The 20,317-nt window shown below is 39.0% G+C and overlaps 1 pseudogene; it reads left to right on the top strand.

Annotated features, from left to right (window-relative positions):
* The window catches only part of LOC138848737 (transcription factor IIIA-like), a 37,991-nt pseudogene extending 22,382 nt beyond the window's left edge, over positions 1-15,609 (top strand).
* Positions 15,610-20,317: the final 4,708 nt, after the last annotated feature.

Genomic DNA, 20,317 nt, shown 5'->3' with positions numbered 1-20,317 from the left:
CATGACACGGTGGCAAAAAAAAAAACAATCTAAATGAAAGATCCTGGTGAACAAGACCCCAGCAGAAGGAACAGGCCATCAAGGAGAGAGGCGCCTTTCTCTGAAGGGAGGAAGGAACCTCCACTGTGATACGGCCTTGACTAAACAAGTTCAGAGTCGGTGAACTCAAGGGGCTTCCATAGTCTAGACAGCTCATAGCAAGAGTCTCAGGTGATTGCTGACGTCATAAATAAGAGTGCCAATTGTTAAATCAACAACGGGAGTCACTGGGTACATGCTCCCCACATAGGATCTCTGTCCTTAATGTGTTCTACTATGAAACTTAAAAAACAACACTACTAGTCGAACAATACCCTGTACCTTGTGAGGTTGTGTGAGTGCAGCCTGTTGAAATCCTTGCTTAGTATATGCTGGGTTGATCTTCAGTATATGAAGGTAATTGAAAATGAAACTCGATGAAGGGCGGGATGGGAGGGGGAGTGGAAGAGGGGAGGGCCACGGGAGGGAGGGAAGTTGCGGGGGGGGGGGCACAACAATACAAATTTACAAAGTTGCACTTCATAAATTCACATTTATTAAATAAAAAAAAACTATATAACAAACAAAAAAAGAAAAAAAAAGAACTTAATACTATACCCTTTTAGTATTTTTTATGTTCTACGTAAAACTATTGGTTGAACTCTGTAATTAATACACAATTACAGGGTGGCGCCGCAGCTCAATAGGCTAATCCTCCGCCTGGCGCCGGCACACTGGGTTCTAGTCCTGGTCGGGGCGCCGGATTCTGTCCCGGTTGCCCCTCTTCCAGGCCAGCTCTCTGCTGTGGCCAGGGAGTGCAGTGGAGGATGGCCCAAGTGCTTGGGCCCTGCACCCCATGGGAGACCAGGAGAAGTACCTGGCTCCTGCCTTCGGATAGGCGCGGTGCGCCAGCTGCAGCGCGCCAGCTGCGGTGGCCATTGGAGGGTGAACCAATGGCAAAGGAAGACCTTTCTCTCTGTCTCTCTCTCACTGTCCACTCTTCCTGTCAAAAAAAAAAATACATAATTACTCTTAGGTGTTTAATTAATGCTATAACTAGTACTCAAATAGTATTTTATACTTTGTATATCTGTGTGGGTGCAAACCATTGAAATCTTTACTTAATATATGCTAAATTGATCTTCTGTATATAAAGATAATTGAAAATTAATCTTGATGTGAATGGAAGGGGAGAGGTGGTGGGAGAGGGGAGTGTTGTGGGTGGGAGGGAAGTTATGGGGGGGAAGCTATTGTAATCCATAAGCTGTACTTTGGAAGTTTATGTTCATTAAATAAAATAAAATATAAATAAATATATATATATATATATATAAAAGAATGTCTGAGGATAACCGAGACCAAGCCCTTAATTTACTCCATGTTATCTATGATAGACCAGGGCCCTAAAGAAAATCCCTCAGTTTTCTTAGAAAGATTTAGAAAGGCTTTAGTCAAATATACCTTCCTATCTCATTTCAGTAGAAAGGCAGGCAATCCTAAAGGATAAGTTTATTACCATGTCAGCCTCAGATATTAGAAGAAAGCTTCAAAACAGTCTACTGGACCTGAAAATGCATTAGATAATCTCCTAAAGATCACTACTTCAGCCTTTTATAATCGGGACCTGGAGGAGACCCAACAATGAGAGAGAAGGGATAAGAAAAAGGTCACAGGTTGCAGGTCTGGTAGCTGCCTCATAGCCAACCTGACCTGAGGGTCCCCAGGGGTCTTTGAAGTGCTATGGTTGTAATCAGATGTGAGACTTCCAGAAGCAATGTTCACACTCCCATCTTCAGGAGAAAAAAAGAACCATAGCACTGTCCTATTTGTATTGGGGATCACTGGAGGGTTGACTGCCCCAAGAGACTAAAGCCTCTGGGGTCAGGCTCTCCTCCTTGGATGACCCAACAGGGCTGAAGGGGCCCAAGGCTTCCCCCACAGGCTCCTCCCACACGAACCATCAGCACTCAAGAGACCTGGGTGGTCCTAACTCTCCAAAGCAAAGAAGTTGATTTCCTCTTGGATACTGGAGCTGACTTTTCTGTTCTTTCAATCGCCCCCCCGCCCTTCCCATAGCATGACTGAGAGTCATCTCAGGAAAGCCCCTGGTAAGATATTTTACCAGACTCCTAATCAGTAACTGGGATAACTTTCTTCTTCTTTTTTTTTTTTTTTTACTCATATCTTCTTAATCTTTCCAGAGAGCCTAACTCCCCTTCTGGAGAGAGACATCTTTGTTTGACTGAAATATCACCAAATCACCTAATTGGTCCCATATTCTATCCTTAAGTATTTCCAGAATCACAGCCCCCCATGGACATGTCTAGTGACATGGCACCCCCTAGTAACTAGTTACAGCTCCATGAGGTATTTGCTTTCTCTCAGTTGGATAATTCTCTGATGAGAGAAGAGTGAATCTTGTGGACAATCATCCCAGGATGTGTATTCATTTTTAAAAATATCAGTTCCCACCAGCGTTCCTGGAGAGTTACTGGTCTAATCATAGCCAGAGCAGTGCTGCTGTTGCCACTGTCTTCTCATGGGGAGGATTTGCATGAGACGACTCTTCAAGCCCTGACTCAGTCTCTGGAGTGGACATTCCAAAAATCTGGTGATGTCCTCACTGGTTGTCTCACTTACAGCTCTTTGGCAGATGTGATCATGGACAATCACTCACCTTAGACTATCTACTAGCAGAATAAGGAGCCTTTCTTCATGTAATTAATAAAACCTGTTGCACTTACATCAACGATTCAGGTCAGGTTGAAACTAACATCAGCGAGATCTATAAATAGGCTACCTGGATACAAGAACTCAATAATGAAAGTAAATAACATTTTCTGGTCCCTATATTTCCTAGACTTTCCTGATCACTTCCCCTCTTAGGGCCACTTGCTGTCATCTTCATACCTCTGCTCTTCACCCCTCTAATAAGCAATCAGCTCACCTGTTTCATTTATTCTCATATAGGCAATTCAGCTATAAATGATACTCTGACTCACAGGAAAACAGTTCCTTCCACTGAGGTCAGTCAGACAGATCACTCTGAGGGGCATCCCTCTGCCAATTCCCCTCACCAGCAGGAAGCAGTTAGGGCAGTCATTGTCCTTGTTTCCCAATGGCAGTTAGAGTCACCCCTTGGGGGTGGGGGAGATTGAGGTAGGATATAGCTGAGGCCTGAAGAAGACAGGGAAACAAAGGGTCCATGAGATAGGAAACTTAAACCTGACATGCAAGAGACACGCCTGAAACAAAATGTCTTACTACCCAAAAACAAGATAGAGAAACTGAAAATACAACAGGATGCAGTTACACCTGGACCTGTCCAGCTCCACATATTGACTCCCCAGCAATGAGAAGGTCATCCATAACTAAGCAACATGTTTACAAAACCCTACAAATCTTCCTCATAGTCCAAAGAATATAAACCCCTAGACAACTTCCCCTTAATGGCATCTCTGCTCAGGGACCCCTGCTACTGTGGGTACTTTTCCTTCATTTCAATAAACTTCGATTCTCTGCTCACCCTTCTTTGTGTTCCTCAATCATAGTGTAATGAGACAGGAAACCAATGGCTAGAGCTAAGGACCCCTATAACAAACTGACATAAGAATAAGCAGAGACACAGACTAATACCCCAGATAAGAGTCTAAACTGACTGGCAATGATGACTTTGTCAAACATTCAGGACTCTAACAACAGTGAGGCTAACAACATTTGGGAAATCGTTCCAATGACATCCAGGTCTTTACTAAAAATTATTAAAACTGAATCCAGAAACTTTAATTAATGAATGGAAAATCCATTCATGAAGGAACAGGGAATTTTCCCCCAGGATACATTCTTCCCTTGCAAATAAAATCCATATTGATAACATCACTGAGACTCCTTACAACTAGATAAATCCCTGTAACTAAATTTGGTCAGTGGACTTGTGGTATGATTAAAAAAAAATTGGCATTGGTCCCCAGTGCCTCACACATATCTCCTAAAACCCTTGGAACTTCTGGAGTGATAAGATTATCTTATCTTAGTCATAATGAGCTCATTTCCACTACATATAAGTTTATGCTAATGAAGTCATAGGGTGGGGCCCTTAGATAACCTCAGGATAGGGTTTGTCACTAAAAAGCCCAAACTTTGATTAGAGAGTTGGCACTGTAAGTACCATGGAATTCTGGGAGACTAGATGATCTGAAGACTGAGCTCTATAAAAACTTAAACAATGAAATTTGAGGATCTTTGTTATTAATGAACATATCCATATAATAGAAGGTTGTGAACCTCAACTCCAAGGGGGCAGAAACTCTTGCATTGGGAACCAGGCCTTGCTCTCTGTACCTCTTTATCAATAATATTCATGTGTATCCTTTATAATGACCTGGCAAACATAAGTAGTTTTCCTGAGTTCTGTGAGTTGCTACAGAAAATTATCAAAACTTGGTGGTGGGAGGTGAGAAAGCCAAAATTTGATGTCAGTGAGGCAGAAGTGTGGACAACCTGCAAAATAGGTATCCAAAGTAGAGGATGTCTTGTGGGACTAAATCATTTAAATTGGGGAATCTGACACTAACCACAGGAAGACAGTACTGGAATTGAATAAAATTGAATTGTTAGACCCCAGTTGTTGTCAGAGGATTGAAGAACTGATACTGAACAACATATCTGGCATCAGAAAGAATCTTGAGTGTTTTAAATCAAAGAGCCACTAGAATCTTTCAGAACGTATTCTTACAGTGCTAGGCATGCTCTTTCCTAAGATTAGGGAAGCAAATGTAATTTCTTGAGCTCCAGAAACCATCATGGGTCTAATTCTTAGAAGTCAAAGTAACACATAACTGAGCCGCAGGTGGAAGGACCTGAAGTCTAAACTCTGAACTGACTATCCCCAAACTCTACATGAAATGGAAAAAAATAATCTCTTACTTAAGCCAGTGTATTCTTGATGTCACAAATAGCCATTTCTAAGCCCTAATGATACAACAAACTGTAGAATGAAAGCTTTGAGTTCCCAATATGTGATTTTTTTTACTACCTATACTATACTTAAATAATTCAGTATAGAAAAAAATCTATAATGGGACATGTACTCTATAGAATACTATACAGCAGTCAAAAAAAATGAAATCCGGTCATTTGCAACAAGATGGAGGAATCTGGAAAACATTATGCTGAGTGAATTAAGCCAGTCCCAAAGGGACAAATATCATATGTTCTCACTGATCGGTGACAACTAACTGAGCACCAAAGGGGAAACCTGTTGAAGTGAAATGGACACTATGAGAAACAGTGACTTGATCAGCTCTTATCCTGACTGTTGATGTACAATGTAATACTTTATCCGTTTAAGTATTTTTTTTTTTGTTTTGTTCTAGTACTATTGGTTGAACTCTGTAATTAACACACAATTATTCTTAGGTGTTTAAATTTTAACTGAAAAGTGATCCCTGTTAAATATAAGAGTGGGAATAAGAGAGGGAGGAGATGTACAATTTGGGACATGCTCAATCAGACTTGCCTCAAATGGTGGAGTTAGAAACGTGCCAGGGGATTCCAATACAATCCCATCAAGGTGGCATGCACCAATGCCATCTCACTAGTCCAAGTGATCAATTTCAGTTCACAATTGATCACAATGATAGGTCTAAGAGTCAAAGGGATCACATAAATAAGCCTAACTGATAGAATCAAAAAGGGAGAGAAGGATCCATCATGGGAAGCGGGATACACAGCAGACTCATAGAATGGCAGATGTCCTAAATAGCACTCTGGCCTCAGAATCAGCCCTTGAGGCATTCAGATCTGGCTGAAGAGCCCATGAGAGTATTTTAAGCATGGAAAGCCAACATACTCTGGGAAAAAAAAAAAAAACTAAATGAAAGATCTTTGTGAGTGAGATCCCAGTGGAAACAATGGAACCAGCAAAGAAGGAGGTACCTTTCTCTGAAGGGAGGAGAGGACTTCCACTTTGACTATGACCCTGTTGGAATAAGATCGAAGTCAGCGAACTCAAGAGGCTTCCATAGCCTTGGCAACTCATGACTAGAGCCTAGGTAGATTACTGACACCATAAACAAGAGTGTCACATTGTTAAGTCAACAACAGGAATCACTGTGTACTTACTTCTCATGTGGAATCTGTCCTTAATGTGTTGTCCAATGTGAAGTAATGCTATAACTAGTACTGAAACAGTATTTTACACTTGGTGTTTCTGTGTGGGTGCAAACTGATGAAATCTTTACTTAATATATACTAAATCAATCTTCTGTATATAAAGATAATTGAAAATGAATCTTGATGTGAATGGAATGGGAGAGGGAGTGGGAGATGGGAGGGGTGCGAGTGGGAGGGAAGTTATGGGGGGGGGAAGCCAATGTAATCCATAAACTGTACTTTGGAAATTTATATTTACTAAATAAAAAATCAAAGATAAAAAAGTCTATAATCAAATGTATATTGAAAGAAAAAAGGACACTCATAGAATCTGCCTGAAACAAGAGTATGCTTTCTTTTGATTTGATTCGGTTTTTGTTTAATGAATTGACCCATTGTTTCCATCTCTTCATTCTATTCTATTGACCCAAGAGTCCCTACAGCCTAATTCTCTCCTGTTCTTCGATTTTGCACTACAGAAATCAAGAGAACAAAATCTAACAAGTAGCATAAAAGAATCCTTGACTAGCATAGATTCACATATTGTCAATAACTCATTCCCTAAATATCTCTTCCTCTTAAAGCAATGCCCAATACCAAGGAGACTCAGGAGCCCAGAAAAATTTATCAATATTAACAATTTGTAGTTAACATATATTGAGTGATACTGTGTACCAAGACTTCTGTTTAATTCTTCACTTCCAATTTATTGTTTAATTCTCAAAACAACCTGGTAACTTAAAATATTGCTATCTCAAGGTAGAGAGGAAGAAAATAAGAAAAACAAGAGGCATTAAAACAGTTGTGCATATGATATAGCCAATAAATCAGCCCCTGGCTTTGAGCCTCAGGCAACTTATCTCTATAGATTACACTAACCATTGTATTACATTGTTCCCTTAAAGGAGTGGAGATCATATTATATGTTCATATTTCGTATAAGTACTCAGGAGTTTTAGGAATTGTTTTTAGGATCGACCTCATTTTCTAGACAAACATTTTCTCAAAATATCATCCATGGACATACTGGTGGTCCCAAGCAGTCTGCATACTATTTATTTCAAAGACCAAAATAATGCAGCAACGTTGTTCACATTTATTTAATACATTTCACAATGTGGATTTAGACAATTAGAACATATTTGACATTTCTCTCATCGAGAAATAGTCTAACTTCCCTGCCCATGAAACCAGCCTCACGTTGGTGATTTATTTGATCTGTAGAATGCAAAAGTGACTTTGAGGACCTCCATATTTTATTTAAAACCTTGAGGTATACACCTGGGTCTCTTGGGAAGTTGCTTTTGGATGACTAAGTTACTAATCCACATACCCTGTTTTACATTCCGCACGAAGATATTTCAAGACTATCTGGATGAGCAGAGAGAGGAAGCTCCAGGTTCCAGCTGATCTCAGCTTTCCAGTCATTGCCGCTACATCAACAGGAATGTGAGGAAAGCCTCTTGGAACTTTTGCTTCACCCTAACCTTTATCACTGATTACGACTAACATCTGTCAATGCCAAGGGGAGCAGAAAAACCAACCAGCAAAGTCCTGCCCAAATTACAATTCACAGAATGATGAGATACAGCTTGATCATGAAGCTTTCATCACAGAGTTTTAGGATAGTCTCCTAGTCCATTTTATGTTCCTAAAACAGAATAACGCAGATCAGATAATATGGACAAAAAGAAATTTATTTCTGAGCACTCCGGAGACTTGGAAATCCAAGATCAAGAGTCTCACATCTGGCGGGGTCCTTTATGCTGCATCATCCCCTGGTAGAAGACGTAAAGGCAAGAGAGGATGAGAGGGTGAGAGCAAGAGAGGGACAAACTTGCTTTTAGAAAAAATCTACTCTCCTGACAACTAACCCACTCCTGTGGGTGATAACAGTATTAATACACTCACTAGGACACCACCTCTTTTTGGGCCCCATCGTCCAACACTGTTTGCTTAAGGATTTCATTTGCAACACACGGACTTGGGAGGACACACTCAAACCATAAGAAAAAAGTCTGTTACTCAGCAACATGTAATCAGAATAAGGTTAACTATGTTTGCCAAAGAACTCTTGTGAGATTTGTACTAATCCTTGTCCATAAATGCCATCTAAAGCGCTGTGAAGGCAGTATTCATTAGCCTATGTTGGCCAGCATATCATCTATCTGAACCAATATATTCACATTCCTATATGATTTTTTACACTTATACTTTTGATGGTACTACAGTCCATCATTATGCACCAATCCTCCAAAGTGAAACAATGGCTCTAATGTCATGAATGAATGAGTAAAATTAAGGTTTAAAACTACAAGGTAAGAAGTACCACCCTGAAGAATGTCATAAACATAGTTATACCTGACTCCAGAAAGACTACAGAAAGTGAACCTGTAAAGCTCATCCAAGTGAGTCAGTGACTGAGAGAATTTATCATAGACCGTCACAACGACAGAATAGGAGTACAAAGTACAATGATAATTATCTGAAAATTGAGTTTTCCTGGACTGGTGATTCATTCCCCTGTGCATTGTTTGTAATGAAATGTCAAAGAGTAACATGCAACCATTTTAGCAATTTTCAAGCAAAGCAGAATGACCTTTCTGTCAAATCAATGAAGTTTGTCTAGAATGAGGACTAAATGATTGTATTGGTTATGGTGTTTGGTTTAAAGCACCCGTAACTGACTATCTACAGCAAGTAAACTGTGAATTTAGTTGAAAGACAATTCAGTGCTTATACAGAATCAACACAAGGCTGACCAAACAGGCTTCAAAACGGGGAAAAAAAAAAACCACATCTCTGAGGTTCTGCATTAGAAGCCAAGTCTAGAATGACACTTGAGTCAGAAACGTAGGAGCAAGTTATCAAAGTTATTATCGAAAAAGCTGGGTTGCTTTATGGTGATTCAGGTAAAACCACTTCCCTCCACGTATGCCACAGGTAGGCAGTCACCAGTCTTCTTTGAAAGAGGCAAGAGCATTACTCTAAGGCAGGAGCCCTTTTGTAGACAGGCAAAAGCAAAGAGAAGATAACACTGAGCTAAACATATGTACTTCTTTCCTCCAAACTCACAAATCACTAAGGCCCTTTTGTTTCCAAAGGGGGTGGGAGTAAATACAATGGAATAAGAAAAGTTGATGCTGCTTCAGCTACTGCCATGCATCTTAACATCTAACATCATGCCTTGGGTACCTATTTAAGAATATGAAGCCCTGGACTCTCAGATCATCTCCATGGACTTTTACCTCTGTACACCTCTGTACAGTATCTTGTATGGACCAGTTTGTGTGACCCTCATACCCCAAAATTTCTCTTAGGACAAAATATAAATTCCTTATCATCGTACATAAAACCCTACATAATCTGGTCCCTGTTACCTCTTTGACCTGACTGCCTACCCTTGCCTCTCCATCTATTCTGGCTTCAGAGCTATCTTAAGAACAAGTCAAACATATCCAATTAGACTCCGTGATTTGACTATTTCTTAGATGTAACACCCTTTCCCCAGACAATTGAAAGACTCTAGTTTTCATTTAAATTTCTGCTCAAATATCACTAACAAGAGAGCTCTTTGCTGTCCACCTTGTCTAGAAAACTTCTAGCAGTCATTCTAACCTCCATTTGTCTTCATAGTATTTATTATCTGACACGTAATACATTCACTTACTTTTTGTTATCTGCAGCCTTCTACTAGATGAAAAACTTCATGAGAACAAGGACTTTGATTACTGTTGTATTCTCAGTGCCTAGTATGGTACAAAAAGGTCTTTGGATAAATGAGAGAAAATGACTGATTGAAAACTCCATGTCCTAAAATATAGTACCTGATTGGTTGAACTAAGTCCTGTACCTGCTCCTAAGTATGCTAAGTTGGCATATAAAAATATCTCACCCTTTCGACTTTCTTGTAGGAAGATGGAGCACTATATACTAGCAAGTGCCTATAGAAGCAGAGAAGGTCCATTAGAGTTAACGGTTTGGGAGGGAAGTAGGTGGAGATTTCCTGAAATTTATCAGCCATAAAAGGAGTGAAAAATGGTGGCAAATAGATTTCTTGTCAGTGCTGCGGTAGGTGTGCCATTTAGCATGTTAATGAGCATGTAATGAATTATAGGTCAATCTGGGTGAGACTTGGCACCCTAAAACAGTAGGAGCCTTGTCCAGGCAGGGGCTCTGTATGTCTCCCAAGCAAAAAAAAATCAAACCATACTCTGTAAGCCTTGAGATAACAGGAAACTACCATCTCAAAGCCACTAAGACCATTAACAGATAAGTGGTCTCTCAGAACAAATGAGTATGAATAAAGTAGTCCCCCATTATCTCTGGGGGATATTTTCCAAGATCCTAGTGGATGCCTAAAACTTAGATAATCGTGAACTCTGTATATGCTACATTCTTTTCCTATAAATCCATACCTTTGGTAAAATTTAGTTTATAAATTTTAGTTTATAAATTTAGTTTATAAATATATTTATAATTTAGTTTATAAATTAGGCTCAGAAAGAGATGAACAGCAGCAATAACAAAATATAAAAATCACAGCAATACACTATAATAAAATTATGTGAATAAAATTACAACTGTTCACTTAAAGGAAGAATTTTTCTGGCATATCCAAATTGACAGCATCACTACCCTCACACTTTGGGGCCATCATTAAGTAAAATGATGGTAACATAAACACAAGCACTACAGTACCATGACAGTGTGACTGATAAACAGGATGGCTTTTAAGTGACTAAAGGAGGTTGTGTATGCAGTGTGTATACACTGAGTAAAGGGGTTGTGATCCATGTCCCAGGCAGGATAGAGTAGGGCACTATGAGATTTCATCACACTACTAAGTTCAGCATGTAAATTAAAATTTATAAATTGTTAAGCTGCCCATAGGATATCCACATCTCATATCAAACTGCCTAAGATTAAGTCCCACCTACACTTCCTATCCAATTTCCTGCTAATGCACACCCTAAGAGGCAGCAGGTGATAGTTTCTGCCACCCATATGGAAGACCTGATTCAGTCCCAGCTCTTATAGACATTTGGAGATTGATCAGAGAAAATATAAAAATAGTTCTTTATAGCATTATTAACTAAATAATAACTATATTCTATGTGACTTAATAAGTAGTATATCTCAGTAATATATTAAATAACATTTAATAGCCCTAACCTAAATATTTTAAAATATTACATTTTTTTATCTTTTATTTAATGAATATAAATTTCCAAAGTACGACTCATGTGTTACAATGGCTTCCCCCCCCATACCGTCCCTCCCACCCACAACCCTCCCCTTTCCCACTCCCTCTCCCCTTCCATTCACATCAAGATTCATTTTCGATTATCTTAATATACAGAAGATCAGCTTAGTATACCTTAAGTAAGTATTTCAACAGTTTGCTCCCACACAGAAACATAAAGTGAAAAATAATAGATGATTTTTTTTAAATGATGATGAAATCAGATCAGACCTATTGTCATGTTTAATCCCAGTGAGAATCAAGTTGGGAATTGATAATTTCTTTTTTTTTTTTTTTACAGAAGATCAGTTTAGTGTACATTAAGTAAAGATTTCAATCGTTTGCACCCCCATAGAAACACAAAGTGAAATATACTGTTTGAGTACTCGTTATAGCATTAAGCCTCAGTGTACAGCACGTTAAGGACAGAGATCCTACATGAGGAGTAAGTGCACAGTGACTCCTGTTGTTGACTTTACCAATTGACACTCCTGTCTATGGCATCAGTAATCTCCCTATGCACCAGTTATGAGTTTCCAAGGCTATGGAAGCCCCTTGAGTTCTCCGACTCTTATCTTGTTTAGACACGGTCATAGTCAAAGTGGAGGTTCTCTCCTCCCTTCAGAGAAAGGCACCTCCCTCTTTGAAGACCTGTTCTTTCCACTGGGATCTCACTCACAGAGATCTTTTTGCCAGAGTGTCTTGGCTTTCCATGCCTGAAATACTCTCATGGGCTTTTCAGCCAGATCCAAGTGCCTTTAGGGCTGATTCTGAGGCCAGAGTGCTATTTAGGACATCCGCCATTCCATGAGTCTGCTGAGTATCTCACTTCCCATGTTGGATCACTCTCCCCTTTATTTATTCTATCGGTTGGTGTTAGCAGATACTAGACTTGTTTATGTGCTCCCTTTGACTCTTAGTCCTTTCATTATGATCAATTGTGAACTGAAATTGATCACTTGGGATAGTGAGATGGCATTGGCACATGCCACCTTGATGGGATTCAATTGGAATCCCCTGGTATGTTTCCAACTCTACCAATTGGGGCAAGTCAACCCGAGCATGCCCCAAATTATACATCTCTTCCCTCTCTTATTCCCTGGACTTGGATAAAAGGACCAAACTTAGATATAAAAGACTCAGTCTAAGATAATTTTATTCTTCCCTAATACTTTTATTTATCTATTGGACTAAGCAGATAATAGTGCATTATTGGATATATTTTTAAGGTATAACAAAATATTTCAACAGAATGTTAAATTTTGCAAAAGTAAAAAGAAACCAGAGGCTGAATATCATTTGCCCTCTATTCTAAAAACATCCAGTCTTTCTGCTTTCAGGGGTGATGTGCTCATTACAATGTCTGAGCATTTGACCAAAAGCTGATGTCTTTGTTGAATGAACTCCCCATAATTTCAGATTCAGATTTTATCTACAAAGTGCTACCACATGACAGTTGCCCTTTTCAATGATCTATAATAGTTGGTGGGGTTTTGATATAGAAGAATGGAAGGAATAAAAATAAAAACAATAAGTGTGAGATGTGATCTTTGGCCTCAGGTACCTATGATTATAAGCCTATACACATTACTCAAAAGCTGAAATGATATCATCCCACTAACTGAATAGCGTTTTAATTATATAAATATTTTTAATGCCACAAACCTGGTTTTTCTTTCAATTTTTCAAAAATCAATGATTTGGTTTTATATTAAAACAAGCATTATGACCACTAACCAGTATGTGGAAGGCAAAGATTTAAGAAATATTATTCTATAACTTAAGCCAATTTTGTAATTCTGCCCAATTCTACCAATTTTTTTTAAAAGAATCAACAGCACAAAGATGTTCTCACAGTGAAGGTATTGTCCAAAATATGATCACCTGCAGCACCGTGAATGCTTGTAGAACTGATTCCAGTATCTCCCATCTTCCTCAGCTTTCCTATAATAATGTTGAGGATGCCCTGCCATACATTCTCATTGAGATGTGGGATTCCATGACTTCCATTCAATGAAGCACAGTTGGTTACCTGTCCAGCTCTGCCACTGGCCTTTCTTCTCTTCATTCCAGATAATCACCCTCACCTGTATGTTTCCAAAGTGACCACAGCAATATTTCTAGTTCCACATACTTCTCTAGAACCTGTCAAGGTATGTAACCTATTTCGCTTCTCTTTGATCATGGGTGGGTTTTTATGACAGCCTCACTGGATAAATCTTATATGAGGATGCATGACTTGCTAGCCTACATCATAACATTAACTGGCTTCCAAGAGCTTCTTGCTTTGTAAAGCTTGCTCTTAGAACAGAGTTGCCATTTGCTGAGAAGTCTAAACTAGCCCATTCAGAGAAACCACATGAAGAGACCTACATAGTGAGGATCTGAAATCCCAGTTCATTGCAGTCATCATGTGAGTAAGCAAGGTTTTAGTTGATTCCAGTCCCTAATTATGAGTGGGTCAGCTGACATATGAATAAGTAGAGTAGAAATGAGCTGTCACCATGGAGCCTTGCCTGAATTAAAGCTTCATGAGCAAAAAAGAGAAGTCATTATCTGAAATCAATGAATTTGCTAATGTTTAATTATACAGTAATAGTATTTGGAACATATTGAAGAGATAACTTGAACTAAGAAAATGAATAAGCACTCAAAAACCTTACCATCTACCAGAGAAACACCTGTTTTTGCTGAGAGTCTAGGAAAAAACAACACTCTGCACAATAACAAAAAGATAGCTAACAGACTTGAAAGGTTCCAGTAATATGAAAAACAGCAAGAAAGAAAATATTCAAAGTAACACAAATACTCCATGAATGATAATCAATAATGATCTTGGATTTTGTCTACAAATAAAATTCACAGGACAAAAGAGATTTAACCAAGGACCAACCTTTCTTACCTATTGATAGAATACAGTTCAGGAAATATGGGGTGTAAGGCATTGGTGTTTTTATCAAGAAATATTTTGGTGGCTGCACGTGCCTTTGCATGTGGCCATGTACTTGGCCCCTGGCTCCTGGGGCTGAGGGCCTTGGTCACGGAGGCCATGTTGTCTCTGACCATCATCCTTGAGCATCACCGTCACGTTTGACACCACCAGTGAGAATTCAGTGCCACACTCTAGGAGGTTCATTTGCTCTTTCCCTGACTGCAATGCCAGTTGCAACATGGCCTGCAAACTAGACGTGCACCTGTACAAGCACATAGGGGAGAGACCGTTTGTTTGTGATCACTGGGCTTGTAGCAAGGCCTTCATCACAGACTACCATCTGAGTCACCATGCACTGATCCATCCTGGAGAAAAGCCGTTTGTCTGCACAGGAGTGACTGTGATCAAAAATTCAACACAAAATCTGATTGAAGAAACATTGGAATGCAAACACGAAAACCAGCAAAAGCACTATGTAACTAACAGACGCTTCCTACACGGTGCAGTTGGGAAGATTGCCAGAAGACCTTTAGGAAACACCAGCAGCTGAAGACACATCAGAGCCAGCACACCAAGGAGCCACCCTTCAAGTGGGTGTCTCTCATGGCCAAAAACCTTCCAAGTGCCAGGTGTGCCCAGGAGGGATGTGGTAAACACTTCACCTCACCCGGCAGGCTGAAACGGCACGCCAAGGTCCACCAGGGTTACACATGTCAAAAGGGATATCCTTTTGTGGCCAAAACATAGTCAGAGCTCTTGAAACACACAAAAGAAGCCCACAAAGTGTCACAGATGGGGAAGATGGTTAATTTGTCTGCTCCACCAGAGGAAATAACCTGTAAAGTAGGCCAGAAAACGTTTAAGCTCAAAGATTAGCTTAAGCAACAAAGGAAGACCCACACTGGGCCGAGGGATGTGTGTCACCGGAAGACAGTGGGCAGACCTACACCACCGTGTTTAATCTGCCCAGCCACATCCTCTCCTTCCATGAGGAAAAGCGTCCTTTTGTGTGTGAGCACACGGGCTGCGGCAGAATGTTCACCGTGAAACAAAGCCTCACTCGGCACACTGTTATGCAGGATCCTGACAAGATAAAGCTCAAAGTAAAAGACCGCATGAAAGACGGAGCTGGGCCTCCCACCTCAGTGGCTATATCAATGCTAAGAGGAACCAGGAGCAAGAGTTGCCTAAAAATGGAGAGTTGCGGGACTGTGTTGAAGACAAGGTGCTTGCAACAGTTGCACTGTTTACCCTCACCTAATTGGCACTCTGCTTTGTTTAAAGGACCACGGACCAGTGAGCTTATTTCTGCCCCAATATTAAAGTCACTGATGTGGATCACTTGAAAAAAAATATTTAACAACCCAAGAATAGCTTCAAGGCTCTTCCCACTTTCAATGAGCAATGTTGGTTGCAAGAGATATGGCTGACATGGGTTCACAAACTCCACAAAAAAAGTCTACCAAATTTATTTCCAGCTTTTTTTTTAAAGATGTATTTATTTATTTGAAAAGCAGAGTTACAGAGAGGCAGACCCGGAGAGAGAGAAGAGAGAGGTCTTCCATCTGCTGGTTTACTCCCCAGATGGCTGTGACGGCTGGAGCTGAGCTGACACGAAGCCAGGGGCCAGGAGCTTCTTCTGGGTCTCCCACACAAGTGTTGGGGCCCAAGTACTTGAGCCATCTTCCACTGCTTTCCCAGGCCATAGCAGACAGCTAGTTCCAAAGTGGAGCAGCCAGGACTAGAACCAGTGTCCATATGTCCAAAGGCCATGGCTTTACCTGCTATGCCACAGTGCCACCCCCTCCAGCTTTATATATATATATATATATATATATATATACACATATATATATATATATATTCAGAAATACTACTGTAAGAAGTTAACATAAGTTCACCTTATGAGGCATTTCAGGATCTGAGAAAAAATATGCAAGCCTATTATTAACCCATTAACATGTGTACATACAAGGAAAACTTTCTCAAAAAGGAAGTAAATATAAAATTGCCAATAATTGAATAAATAAATAAATCCCATACTCTCCAAAACCCAAACAGAACAGATTAAAAAAGAGGTATGAAAAAGAGCTGAAGAGCTGAAAGAAACTGAAGAAAAAGAAAAAAAATCAGCTTGAAAATGAAAAATAAATTAAAAAATGCCCAAGGGAGAACAGCAAAATTGAACAGTGAGAGGTAAAGATGACAAAAATGAAACAAATCAGACTAAAAATGAAACAAAAATAGAGGCAAAAAATCTGAAAGAAAGAGATAAATATGGAAGAAAGTCAAGATGTTCCAATACATGTATGTTAAATAAATAATGATCAATATTTAAATCAATAATCTTCAAATTTTTCAGAAATAAAAGACCTGAATCAACACAGTAAGAGAGTAAACATTCCAGGTATACATGAAAAAAATGTTTTTAAAATCTTTAGAATGAAATTTTCAGTATCTCTGATAAGCAATAAGATAATCTCACAAATTTTGTTTGTTACAAATAATGTTTATTGAAAATTCAAACAATGCAGAAATGTGTAAGATAAAAATTTCAAGTCCTCCTCATACTGTTCCCTCTTCAATCAGTGTTTACAGATAACTACTATAGTTTGTTTGATTTATATTCTTCTAGAGCTTTTTCTTTGCATTTACATATAAACAATATATAAGTACCAATGTACTTACTGATAGATGTATCAATGTACACTTTTATATAGGTTTGTTTTTTGTTAATGGGTTGATAGTATATGTATTACTTTTTAAGAAAGGTTTTATTTAATGAATACAAATTTCACAGGTAGAGCTTTATGAATACAGTGGTTCTTTCCCTCATACCCACCCTCCCACCCCCATTCCCATCCCACCTCCTATTCCTTCTCTCATCCCATTCTTCATTAAGATTCATTTTTAATTAATTTTATATACAGAATACCAACTCTATACTAAGTAAAGATTTCAACAATTTGAACCCACTTCCCACACACACACACACACAAAGTATTAAGCACTGTTTGAGAACAAATTGTACAGTTAATTCTCATGGTACTACATAAGGACAGAGATTCTACATGGTGAGTAAGTGCTCAGTGACTCCTGTTGTTGATTTAACAACTGAAACTCTTATTTTTGACGTCAGTGGTCACTGAGGCTTTGACATGAGCTGCCAAGACTATCGAAGCCTTTTGAGTCCATAAACTCTGTCAGTATTAAGACAGGGCCATAAGCAAAGTAGAAGTTCTCTCCTCCCTTCAGAGAAAGATACCTCTTTCTTTGATGGCCCCTTCTTTCCACTGGGAACTCATTCACAGAGATTGGTCATGTAGAACATTTTTTTGCACAGTGTCTTGGCATTCCATGCCTGAAATGCTCTCATGGGCTTTTTAGTCAGATCCGAATGTCTTAAGGGCTGATTCCGAGGTCAGAGTGTTGTTTAGGGCATCTGCCATTTTATGAGTCAGCTGTGTGGACTGCTTCCCATGTTGGATCATTCTCTCCTTTTTAATCTTATCTATTGTTATTACCAGATACTTGGTCTTATTTATCTGATCCTTTTGACACTTAATCCTATCTATATGATCAATTAAACACTTAATATGATCAGTTTAACACATCACCCAGATTAGTGGGATTTGGAGTTCCATAGTAAGTTTTTAGCTTTACCCTTAGGGCTAAGTCCAAATCTCACAAATTTTTTAGGATTAAAATTTGAAAAAACTTATTTTTTAACCATAGGATACTGATTTGAAAATATAACAAATTTATAACTAGAAATTTTTTTTCAAAATTAATGTTTAAAGGAAAAAAATCATGTAAAATAAGAAGCATTCTAAAATGAAAAGATATAAAATCTATAGATATTTCTAAGGTACACAGAAAGAGAAAATCTGTCTTAAGTATATGGATTCGCTGGAAAAAATAGATAAAAGTCTACAAGGCAAGCATCACTTTTAAAAAGTTAGTGAAAAAAATAAAATATACTCAAAGAAACTGGAAGAATAATAATCAGGTACAAGTGCAAAATAATGAAACAGAAAACAAAAATATTTTCCAAAATTCTCCCAGAGGAAAAAAAAAAATAGGAGATATTTTTACACATCTTAGCAAATAAAGATAATTGTTATGGTAAAATTCAACAAGAGCATACAAAAAAAGAATGTTATAGGCTATTTAAGTCTTAAACAGATGCAAAATCCCTAACCAAACATTAGCAAAACTACTCTAACATTATAAAACAGGACAGTATCAGGGCTGGCGCTGTGGTGCAGTGGGTTAATGCCCTGGCCTGAAGCGCCAGCATCCCATATGGGCACTGGTTCGAGACCCGGCTGCTTATACTTCCTGTCCAGGTCTCTGCTATGGCCCAGATAGCAGAAGATGATGGTCCAAGTCCTTGGTCCCTGCACCCACATGGGAGGCCCAGAAGAAGCTCCTGGCTCCAGATTGGCACAGCTCTAGCCACTGTGCCCATCTGGGTAGTGAACCATCTGATGGAAGACTTCTCTCTCTGCCTCTCCTCTTTTTTTTTTTAACTTTTATTTAATGAATATAAATTTCCAAAGTACAGCTTATGGATTACAATGACTTCCCCCCATAACGTCCCTCCCACCCGCAACCCTCCCCTCTCCCACTCCCTCTCCTCTTCCATTCACATCAAGATTCATTTTCGATTCTCTTTATCTACAGAAGATCAGTTTAGCATACATTAAGTAAAGACTTCAACAGTTTGCTCCCACACAGAAACATAAAGTGAAAAATAATGGATGATTTTTTAAATGATGGTGAAATCAGATCAGACCTATTGTCATGTTTAATTCCATGTTTAATCCCAGTGAGAGTCAAGTTAGGAATGGAAAATTTCTTTTTTTTTTTTTTTTACAGAAGATCAGTTTAGCATACATTAAGTAAAGCTTTCAACAGTTTGCACCCCCATAGAAACACAAAGTGAAATATACTGTTTGAGTACTCATTATAGCATTAAGTCTCAATGTACAGCACGCTAAGGACAGAGATCCTACATGAGGAGTAAGTGCACAGTGACTCCTGTTGTTGACTTAACAAATTGACACTCTTGTTTATGACCTCAGTAATCTCCCCATGCTCCAGTCATGAGTTTCCAAGGCTATGGAAGCCCTCTGAGTTCTCCGACTCTTATCTTCTTTAGACAAGGTCATAGTCAAAGTGGAAGTTCTCTCCTCCCTTCAGAGAAAGGTACCTCCTTCTTTAAAGACCTGTTCTTTCCACTGGGATCTCACTCACAGAGATCTTTCATTTAGTGTTGTTGTTGGTGGTGGTGTTGTTTTTTTTTTTTGTTTTTGTTTTTTTTTTTTTTTTTTTTTTTTTTTTTTTTTTTTTCCAGAGTGTCTTGGCTTTCCATGCCTGAAATACTCTCATGGGCTTTTCAGCCAGATCCGAATGCCTTTAGGGCTGATTCTGAGGCCAGAGTGCTATTTAGGACATCTGACATTCTATGAGTCTGCTGAGTATCTCGCTTCCCATGTTGGACCACTCTCCCCTTTATTTATTCTATCGGTTAGTATTAGCAGATACTAGACTTGTTTATGTGCTCCTTTTGACTCTTAGTCCTTTCATTATGATCAATTGTGAACTGAAATTGATCACTTGGACTAGTGAGATGGCATTGGTACATGCCACCATGATGGGATTGAACTGGAGTCCCCTGGCATGTTTCTAACGCTACCATTTGGGGCAAGTTAGCCTGAGCATGTCCCAAATTGTACATCTCTTCCCTCTCCCATTCCCACTCTTAGGTTTAACAGGGATCACATTTCTGTTAAATTTCAACACTTAAGAATAACTGTGTATTAATTACAGAATTAAACCAGTCATATTAAGTAGAAGAGACAAAAAAAAAACTACTAAGAGGGATAATGTATTAAGTTGTTCATTAACAGTCAGGGCTATGCTGATCAAGTCACCGTTTCTCATAGTGTCCATTTCACTTCAAC

The sequence above is a fragment of the Oryctolagus cuniculus genome, chromosome 2 (assembly GCF_051225735.1).
Source record: "Oryctolagus cuniculus isolate XC-2025 breed Fujian yellow rabbit chromosome 2, ASM5122573v1, whole genome shotgun sequence".
In the NCBI taxonomy this organism is placed as follows: Eukaryota; Metazoa; Chordata; class Mammalia; order Lagomorpha; family Leporidae; genus Oryctolagus; species Oryctolagus cuniculus.
This window is presented reverse-complemented; position numbering and strand designations above follow the sequence as displayed.